Here is a 9,856-nt window from a genome sequence, read left to right on the forward strand (position 1 = left end):
ATATGTCTGCAAATTTGGAAAACTCAGCAGTGGCCACGGGACTGGAAAATGTCAATTTTCATTTCAATCACAAAGGGCAGTGCCAAGGAATGTTTAAACTACCAGACAATTGCACTCATTTTGCATGCTAGGAAGGTTATGCTCAAAATCCTTCAAGCTAGGCTTCAGCAGTACGTGAACCAAGAACTTCCAGATGAACTAGCTGGAAAGGCAGAAGAACCAGAGATCAAATTGCCAACATTCGTTGGATCATAGAGAAGGCAAGGGAATTCCAGGAAAACATCTTCTTTTGCTTCATTGACTATGTTAAAGCCTTTGACTGTGTGGATCACAACAAATTATGGAAAGTTCTTAGAGAGATAGAATACCAAACCACCTTATCTGCCTCCTGAGGAACCTGTATGTGGGTCAAAAAGCAACAGAACCTTACATGGAATAACTGACTGGTTCAGAATTGGGAAAGGAGTACAACAAGGTTGTATATTGTCACCCTGTTTAACTTGTATGCAGAGCACATTATGGGAAATGTCAGGCTGGATGAATCACAAGCTGGAGTCAAGATTTCCAGGAGAAATATCAATAACCTCAGATATGCAGATGACACCACTTTAATGGCAGAAAGTGAAGAGGAACTAAAGAGCTTCTTGATGGTGTGACAGAAGAGAATGAAAAAGCTAGCTTAGTTTTTTTTTTTCCAGTAAGTGGCCTGAGGTGACCTCTAAAAATGGTGTGCTATTCACTCGACCCAGAAAACCCCACAAAATCATACAAATCAAGAGGTTCAAATCTTCATGTTCACTTTAAGAACACTCGTGAAATTGCCCAGGCCATAAAGGGTATGCATATCTGAAAAGCCACCAAGTATCTGAAGGATGTCACTTTAGGTTTTTTTTAATTTATTTATTTTAATTGGAGGCTAATTACTTTACATTATTGTATTGATTTTGCCATACATTGACATGAATCTGCCCCAGGTGTACATGTGTTCCCCATCTTGAACTCCCCTCCCACCTCCCTCCCCATCACCTTCCCTCTGGGTCATCCCAGTGCAACCAGCCCCGAGCATCCTGTCTCATGCATCGAACCTGGACTGGTGATTCATTTCACATATGATAATATACATGTTTCAGTGCCATTCTCCCAAATCATCCCACCCTCGCCCTCTCCCACAGAGTCACTTTAAAGAAGCAATGTGTGCCATTCCATAATTACAACAGTGGAGTTGGTAGGTGTGCACAGGCCAAACAGTGGGGCTGGATGCAGGGTCGGTGGCCCAAAAAGAATGCTGAATTTTTAACTGCATATGCTCAAAAATGCAGAGAGTAATGCTGAACTTAAAGGCTTAGATGTAGGTTCTCTGGTCATTGAGCACATCCAGGTGAACAAAGCCCCCAAGATGTGGCAGAGGACTTACAGAGCTCATGGTCGGATCAACCCCTACATGAGCTCTCCCTGCCACATTGAGATGATTCTTACTGAAAAAGAACAGATTGTTCCTAAACCAGAAGAAGAGGTTGCACAAATGAAAAAGATATCCCAGAAGAAACTGAAGAAACAAAAACTTACGGCCTAGAAATAAAATAAATGCAAACAAAAGTAAAGGAAAAAAAAAGCTAGCTAGGTTAAAACTCAACATTCAAGAAACAAAGATCGTGGCATCTCACTTCATGGCAAATAGAAGGGGAAACAATGGAAACAGTGACAAACTTTATTTTCTTGGGCTCCAAAGTCACTGCAAATCGTGACTACAGCCATGAAATTAAAAGATGCTTGCTGCTTGGAAGAAAAGCTATGACAAACCTATACCGCATATTAAAAAGCAAAGATATCACTTTGTGAACAAAGATATGTCTAGTCAAAGCTATGGTTTTTCCAGATGTCATGTATGGATGGGACAGTTGGACCATAAAGAAGGCTGAGCGTCAAATAATTGATGCTTTGGAATTGTGGTGCTGGAGAAGACTGTTGAGAGTACAAAAGACTGCAAGGAGATCAAGTCAGTCAATCCTAAAGAAAATCAACCCTGAATATTCATTGGAAAGATTGATGCTGATTGGAGCTCCAATAACTTTGGCCACCTGATGTGAAGAGCCAAGTCATTGGAAAAGACCCTGATGCTGGGAAAGATTGAGGGCAGGAGGAGATGGAGGCAACAGAGGATGAGATGATTGAATAGCAGCACCAACTCAATGGACATGATTTTGAGCAAACTCTGGGAGAGAGTGAAGGACAGGGGAGCCTGGTGTGCTGCAGTCCATGGGGTCACAAAGAGTTGGACACAACTCAGTGACTGAACAACAACAACAAAAGCAAGAAGGTATAGAGACAAGCAATGAGGATTAAGGACAGGACTTTCAGATATGCCAACTTTAAAAATACATAGGAAAGGCTGTATAGGGGGATAAGTTAGGAATTTGGGGTTAACAGATGCACACTACTATATATAACATATATAAATAATAGAACCTACTGTATAACACAGGGGAACCATGTTTAATATCTTATAATAACTATAATGGAAGAGAATCTGAAAAGAATCATGTGTGTGTGCGTGCTAAGTCTCTTCAGCTGTGTCCAACTCTGTGACCCCATGGACTGTAGCCTGCCAGGCTCCTCTCCATGGGGATTCTCCAGGCAGTAAAACTGGAATGGGTTGCCATGCCTTTCTCCAGGGGATCTTCTCGATCCAGGGACTGATCCCAATCTCTTATGTCTCCTGCATTGGTTGGAGGGTTCTTTACCACTGGCACTACCTGGGAAGCCTGAAAAAGTACATATATATATGAACTGAATCGCTTTACTGTTTATCTGAAACTAACACGCATTGTAAATCAACTGTACTTCAATTTAAAAAGACTATAGATAATGCAGCAATGAAGACTGAGAAGAAGCAGACAGTCAAAGAGGTAGGGGGTGAGCCAAGTTAGGAGACAATCATGAGAACCAAGGTAGGTTTGCAAAAGGCAGTAGTGCTTAGCACAAATGGTGTAGAGAAGAGGTCCAATCAGAGAAAGATTGCAAATGCCCCTGTGGCTTCTGCCCTGACAATTGCCCCTACAATTAGCATAGTAGCAGAAGCCTGGTAGCTGTGGTTTGAGGAGTAACTGAGAGGAGAGGAAATGGAGGCAATGAATTAGACCACTCTTTCAAGGTTAGCTGAGGCTCAACACATGAAGATAGTAGCTGAAAGAAAATAGATGCTCAAGAGAGAGTTTTTAGAAGATGAGATTTGTGTGTGTGTGTAATCTCAGGGGAAGAAGCCAGCAGACATTGAAGAGACAACAAAGAAGCTAGCATGATGATTGCATCCAGAACACAGAAAGAAGAATTAGCCTTTTGCAGGAAAAGGAATACTCCTCTCAGAGCAAAAGGGAAGAGAGAAGGACTGCTGCTGCTGCTGCTGCTAAGTCACTTCAGTCGTGTTCAACTCTGTGTGACTCCATAGACGGCAGCCCACCAGGCTCCCCTGTCCCTGGGATTCTCCAGGCAAGAACACTGGAGTGGGTTGCCATTTCCTTCTCCAATGTGTGAAAGTGAAAGTGAAGTCGCTCAGTCGTGTCCGACTCTTAGCGACACCATGGACTGCAGCCCACCAGGCTCCTCCATCCATGGGAGTTTCCAGGTAAGAGTACTGGAGTAGGGTGCCATTGCCTTCTCCGAGAAGGACTAGGAGATGCAAAAAAAGTTTGTAATTCTGGAAGGGGAGCTCATGCCTTATGGCCTCTATTCAAAAATGGGGCAAATGTTTAGAATTTCAGCCAAGGGAAATGGGAGAGAGTTGAATAGAAATAAAAGGATCAACAGTGTTCAGAAAACAACTAAAGTTAGAAATCACACATTTGTAGTGGTATCCATTTGAAGGGCATCCAATTCTTCTCTAGAAGTTCTGGCAGAAGAACAGAGGAGGCAGATTTTCCAGTTGAATCAGGGTTTGGGACTTGCAAGATAAGTGTGATAGATAGGTAAGAGAGCTTGAGTGGTAAAGTTATATGGTCAGAATGATCAACCACAGAGGCCAGAATGTGTAGGGAAAGAAGCAAGGATGGAGGATTGCTAATAAATTAGGAGAATGATGGGGTTAAGAGTCTGAAGTTGTAATGAGATAAAAGAGGTATGCAAGTAGGGAAGTATGAGAGCTAGAAGATTGTAGTGGGACTCTTGGGATGACAGAATTCAGAAGTAATGAGATTCTAGGTGATACCAAGGTCAGGATATGACCATGAAGTTGGTTTTCTGAAGTTTAGTGGAAATGAAAGTCATTAGAATTGAGGATGTCAAGGATCTGTGAGGCCAGGACAATAGTCCTTGATCCAGCTTGTAATGGCAATCTTAATGTTCATTGCAATCCTGACACACTAGAATCACCTGGGAGCTTTAAAGAAATCTATGCTACCACAGACATTCAGATTCAATTGGTTTGAGTTGGTCCTAAGCATATTTTAAGTTTTCCAAGTGATTGCAGGTTGAGAACCACTGGGCTATAGAAATGGGTGGAATCATCTGCATGTATTTTGAAATCAGCCAGTGGACAATAGCAGTTGGAATAGGAAAGGAATATATAAACCAGAGGGAAGCAAAATCCTCTAAGAATGTGGGAGAGTAGATGACAGCGATGGTGGAAGGAGGAGGATAGAGGGTGATAATACCAGATAGAAAGAGTATTGAAGGAGGAAGTGGTTTTACACAATAGTGGGGAGCAGTGGTCTGGGAGCAGCTGCAGGGATTTAGGTGATGCTGATCCTACTTTGAGGCAGTGCACTGGTGGGATGTGGGAGGTGGAGCTGCGTTGTAGAGAAAGTATTGTGCCCACAAAGAACCTGGCTTTAGGAGTTAGTGCAGGAGATACAGTGTGCACGCTGAGAAGAGGCTGAGCATGTAGAGGAACTTACTTACCTTAGAGAGGTATTTGTAGAACACACATTGGAATCACGGCTGCCACACTGCTCAGCTCCAGAGATGCCATTCATATTGGGAATGATGGGCTGGGTAAGGAAGAAAGTTCAGAGCAGTATGGGGGAGGGAGAATAAAAGAATGTTTGCAACCAGATGAGACTTTTGTGATTCTTCTCGCTCGTCTTGCTTTAAGTTTTGCTTTGTTTGTTCGTTTTTTGGCTTCTTGAAGAACTGATTAACAAATAGGTTTTGGATCTCACACATTTCAAGTGGGTTTCTTCTAACAGCCTTCCCTTTACATTTCTCAATGCATCTTTTTTCTTGAACTATTCTCAGCCTTATTTGCCACTTACTCCTTACAATTTCTTGGTGTGCCCCAGCTTGAAAGAACACTATTGTGACCTGATTTCACCACATCACCTTGCATTCAAAGGTCAGAGAGTCAACCGAATCCCCCTACATCAAGGGCTGGTCTGCAGTTTCAGAGCAGCTGTTGAAGCTTTTACCACAAGGCTCCAATTGGGCATTCCCTTCTGAAGACCTGATTCTTTCAGAATAAGAAACGTGATAGATGTCTTCAAGAAAAGCGTAAAGGTATGAAAGGAGTTCCGTGGCTAAAAGAAGTCACAGCTAAAAGAAGCTTAACCTTTGGGCCTCAAACACTGATGATTAGCTGACTAGAACATTCATTAGCTGAATAGATCAGAGACAGTATAATGACTCTGGTAAATGTTAGAAAATAGATTGCAAAAGAATAGGCATTTCCTATGTTAATTTGGCCTAGGAAAAGCTTCTGCTCTGAGTAGGCTAATCTGAAGTCTATTTTCAAGGAAAAAAGCTCAGGTAATAGTGCCCTTCTCCCACCCCATGCTTCACGTCCCCATCATAGGTATTTAGTGCAGAGTGAAAGCACCCGGCGCTGACTCTGGGAAGAAACAGCCAAATCATATTTGGCTTGGGGCTTGGCATTCACACATGCACCCTTACCTAACTTCAGCTCCCTATGGAACTTCCCAAACTAACTATACCTCACCTAGACAAGACACCAAGGCTAGGTAGTCTTTCTCAAACCCAGAGAGAGAATAAAATGGGTGTGAATGGATGTTCCCAGCCTTTGATAAAAACACTTGTAGGATGATCCATTTCCAGTGATCCATATCCTTATATAACCTCCTCCTCTTGAGTGTAGGTAGGAGTATTAAATATGACAGGCTATGCTACTACATTTCAAAATGGATGTTCCAGATGTAATTAAAGTCCATAATCAGCTGACTTTGAGTTAATCAAAAGAGAGATTATTCTGAATGGCAACTGAATCAGGTGGGCCCTGAAAAAAGACAAGAAATGTTTTCAACAAACAATGCTGCTGCATTTGGATATCCATAGGCAGGAAAAAAAAAATTACACTTCCTGTAAACTTTGTACCTCATATAAAAATTAACTCAAAGTGGATCATAGATTTAAATATAAAATGTAAAACTATAAAACTTTTAGAAGAAAACATAGGAAAAAATCTTTGGGACCTAGGAATTGATAAAATGTTCTTAGGTTTGATACGAAAAGCCTGATCCATAAAAGAAAAAAAAATTAATATATTTGATGTCATCAAGATAAAAATTTTTTCTCTGTGAAAAAGTTGTTACAAGAAAGAAAAGAAAGCTACAGACCAGGAAAAAATATTTGCAACCATGTATACTATAAACGATGCTAAAGCTGAAACTCCAATACTTTGGCCACCTCATGCAAAGAGTTGACTCATTGGAAAAGACCCTTATGCTGGGAGGGATTGGGGGCAGGAGGAGAAGGGGACGACAGAGGATGAGATGGCTGGATGGCATCACCGACTCGATGCACATGAGTTTGAGTGAACTCTGGGAGTTGGTGTTGGACAGGGAGGGAGGCCTGACATGCTGCGATTCATGGGGTTGCAAAGAGTCGGACATGACTGAGCGACTGAACTGAACTGAACTGATACAATAAACGACTAGTATCACAAATGAACTCTCAAAACTCAGTGGTAAAAAACCATCTAAACCAATTAGAAAATAAGCAAGTATGAAGGTACACTGAAGAGAATATGGAGATCGTAAATAAGTAAATGAAACATCATTAGTCGTAACGGGATTGAAGTCATCTATCCAAAAGGCTGGAGAAGGCAATGGCAACCCACTCCAGTGTTCTTGCTTGGAGAATCCCAGGGACGGGGGAGCCTGGTGGGCTGCTGTCTATTGGGTCACACAGAGTCGGACATGACTAAAGTGACTTAGCAGCAGCAACAGCATCCATAAGGTTAAAATAATTTTTTTTAAGTGACAACACCAAATGCTGGTGAGGAGGTGAAAAACACTCATACACTACTGGTAGAAATGTAAGATAATATTGCCACCTTGGAAAAAGAGTATGGTAACTTCTTTAAAACCTATACATACACTTACCAAGTAGTTCAGCAACTGTACTCTTATATTTATCCCAGGAAAATGAAAACCTACGTTGACACAAAAATCTGCACACAGTTGTTCACATCAGCTTTATTTGTAACAACCAGAAAACTGAAAACAACCAAGATGTCCCTCACGAGTGAGTGAGTAAACAAACTGTCTTACATCCAGACCATGGAATACTACTCAGCTATAAAAAGCGACAAACCAGTTGGTACATGCAAAAGCTTAGGTGGATTGAAAGTATATTTTGCTGAGTGAAAAAAAAGCCAAAGCTCTCAAAAAGTCACATTCTGTATGTTACATAACATTCTCAACATGAAAAAAGTATAGAGTTGGGGAGCAGATTAATAGTTGCCAGGAGATAGAGATGGTGGGAGGGAAGAGGGGAGGCATGACCATAAAGGAATAGTAGGGAGGGAGACTTTTGAAAGGATGAAATGGTTCTGAAACTCGACTGCAGTGGTGGTTACACAAATTTGTACATGCAATACAATTGCACAGAACTATATGCATACATTGCACCAATGTCAGTTGCCTGGATTGTATATTATACTATAATTAAATAAGATGTAATCACTGAAGAACACTGGATAAGGAAACATGAGTCTTCTCTGTACTATATTTACAGCTTCCTGCAACTTTATAGTTATTTCCAAATAAAAAGTTAAAAATGAGAGAGGGAGACAGTGAGAGAGACAGAGAGGGCCAAGCAGATGCTCTTTTTTGGCCTCATAGAAGTAAAACACCGTGTCATGAACTGCCTATGGGAAGGGCCATGTGGCAAGGCCCCAAGAGTGACCTCTAGGAGCTGAAAGTAATCCCCAACCAACAACCAGTAAGAAAATGGAGACTTAAGTCCTACGATCACAAGGAACTAAATTATGCCAACAACTAGTGAGCTTGGTAGAGAACTCCAAGCTTCAGAAAAGATTGCAGTCCTGTGGACACCTTGATTTCAACCTAGTGAAACCCCAAGCAGATGACTCAGGTAAGCTTCGCCCAGACTTCTGAAGCATAGAAACCATGAGATAATAAATTTGTTGTTGTTTTAATCCACTAAATTTGTGATAATTTGTTATCCAGCAAAAGATAACTCAGGTACATCCCCAAGGCTGAGAAGCCATTGAACAACTGGGAGCTTTCCTTCTAGGGGCCACAGTTGAGACTTACACCACAGTCTGACAAAAGAAATCAGATCAGCAACATCAATGGGGAGGGGCCAGTCTTGGAGTTGAAACAGATGCTCATGGTCTTCCCCCAAAATATGATTTTTTAGTTTAGAGTCTTGAACTGCCTCCAAACCAACCCAGCTCTGCTGGCTGCTTGACCCTGTAGTCCACTGTCATGTCCCAAATATGCTGTTCACAGTCACAAATAAATTGTGCATTGATGGCACCATGCATTTTCCCTGCTTCTTGCTGCAGACTTTCAGCTGGAATTAATTCCTCTCGCAGCCTTCCTGGCCCCGCCTGGGGAGGTGGCCTCACACCCAGGGCCCCAGCTGCTCAAGCAGCCCTGTCTAGTTCATAGGCAGATGCATCAAGCCAGCTTCAGCTGCAGAAACTGGTTCCTTTCCCCTTCCTCCTAGGCCCCAGAGCCAGGGCCAGAAGGACACCCAGGCTGGCTCTCACTGAATATCAAAAAGGTCAAAGAAATAGAGTGGGATTGCACAGTGGGCTGGGAGCTTTCTTTCAATCTTGCTGCTGAATATCACAGTCACTCTCTCAGTCTACTCAGGCTGCCTTAACAAAATACCACAGATTGAGTGGCTTAAACAACAGAAATTTATTTCCCTACAGTCTGGAAGCTGGGAAGTCCAAGATCAAGATGCTAGCAGACTTGGTTCCTGGAAAGAGTTCTCTTTCTGGCTTGCAGACAGCTGCCTTTCTCACTATGGTCTCACATGGGAGAGAGAGAGCTCTGGGGTCACCTCTTTTTACAAGGACACCAGCCTGTGGGATTAGGGTCCCACTCTAGAGGAGCCTGCTGGCTACAGTCCATAGTGTTGCAAGGAGTCAAACACTTGCAATTAGGCATGCATGCACACATATATGCATGCACTTATGACCTCATTTAACCTTTATTACCTCTTCATAGTCTCTATTTCCAAATATAGTTGCTTTGGTGGTTAAGACTTCAATATATGAATTTTGGGGAAACAAATATTTAGTCCTTAACAGCCACCTTCTGCTGTGCTGCCAGCATTCACAAATACTATTCCAGTACAGATGAGCAGGGTTGGGGAGGGGTGGAGGAAAGAGCCATCTGATCATACCCTCAGAAGTTTGACCAACCTCACTTCCAGGATTGGAAGGTGGTATGTATTGTGGAAGGGCTTCCCAGGTGGCATTAGTGGTAAAGAACCCTCCTGCCAATGAAGGAGATGCAAGAGACTCAGGTTCGATCCCTGGGTTGGGAAGAACCCCTGGAGGAGGACATGGCAACCCACTGCAGTATTCTTGCCTGGGAAATCCCATGGACAGAGGAAACTGGCGGGCTACAGTCCACAGGGCTGCAAAGAG

General features: G+C 42.5%; 1 pseudogene; it reads left to right on the forward strand.

Moving 5' to 3' along the window:
* The first annotated feature begins 724 nt into the window (after positions 1–724).
* LOC129564562 (large ribosomal subunit protein uL22 pseudogene) lies at positions 725–1,573 on the forward strand (annotated as a pseudogene).
* Positions 1,574–9,856: the final 8,283 nt, after the last annotated feature.

Source organism: Moschus berezovskii, chromosome X, assembly GCF_049115385.1.
Source record: "Moschus berezovskii isolate FMDL1 chromosome X, NW_MosBer_1.0, whole genome shotgun sequence".
Classification (NCBI taxonomy): Eukaryota; Metazoa; Chordata; class Mammalia; order Artiodactyla; family Moschidae; genus Moschus; species Moschus berezovskii.